Here is a 944-nt window from a genome sequence, read left to right as displayed (position 1 = left end):
ATCCTAGGTCTTACCATACCAATTAAAATATCAATAAAGTAAGCAGTAAAAATGGAGCTAAAACTATTTAGTGTAGTATTTATGGCACATCAAGAAACGTAAACCCCTGTTTCAGACAGAAACATTTTTTCAACAATGTTCTTATTGACTTCTATCCATATTTTTAATTGGTGCAATATATTAACCAAATTTGAAACCTACCCACTTTTGATTTTAGCAAATTTTTNCTCTACGTACATTCTCTGCCAGACACGCCATTATCGCGAAGATTTCTGCTTGGAATACGGTAGGGAACTCCCCCAGACTGTAGCTTGCACTCCATCTGGGTCCATATATTCCTGCACCCGTCCCTCTGGACATTTTGAAGCCATCTGTAAACCATACTAGGCTCCACCTTTTTTTGGGGTATTAAACCTTTCCTCCCATTTGCTTTGTTCCTCTATTCGAGTCTCAAATGGCTTGTGGAAGTGAAACCTTGAAACCATCTTGGTAGATACCATCCCAAAAGTTGGTTCCGACATAGATGTGTCCATGATCCTGGAGTAGGAACTACCCCTCCAGTCGTTGTTAGTACCGAGTATGCTGCTAGCCGCGCTTCTCTTTTCACCACTATGTGCAGCGATGGTAGATTTAGCATGCCTACCAGGCCAATCTCTGAATTCTACTCAGTTTTTCCCTCGCTGTAGTCTGTTGTGTTTTTTGCTACCATACCACAGCGCCGTAGAGAATCCTAGGTCTTACCAATTAAAATAACAATAAAGTAAGCAGTAAAAATGGAGCCAAAACTATTTAGTGTAGTATTTATGGCACATCGAAATTTGAAACCCAATTTAAGAAACGTAAACCCCTATTTCAGACAGAAACATTTTTTCAACAATGTTCTTATGATGACTTCTATCCATATTTTTAATTAACCAAATTTGAAACCTATGCACTTTTGATTT

The sequence above is a fragment of the Anoplophora glabripennis genome, unplaced genomic scaffold (assembly GCF_000390285.2).
Source record: "Anoplophora glabripennis isolate ALB-LARVAE unplaced genomic scaffold, Agla_2.0 scaffold298, whole genome shotgun sequence".
Classification (NCBI taxonomy): domain Eukaryota; kingdom Metazoa; phylum Arthropoda; class Insecta; order Coleoptera; family Cerambycidae; genus Anoplophora; species Anoplophora glabripennis.
Note: the sequence above shows the minus strand (reverse complement) of the source record.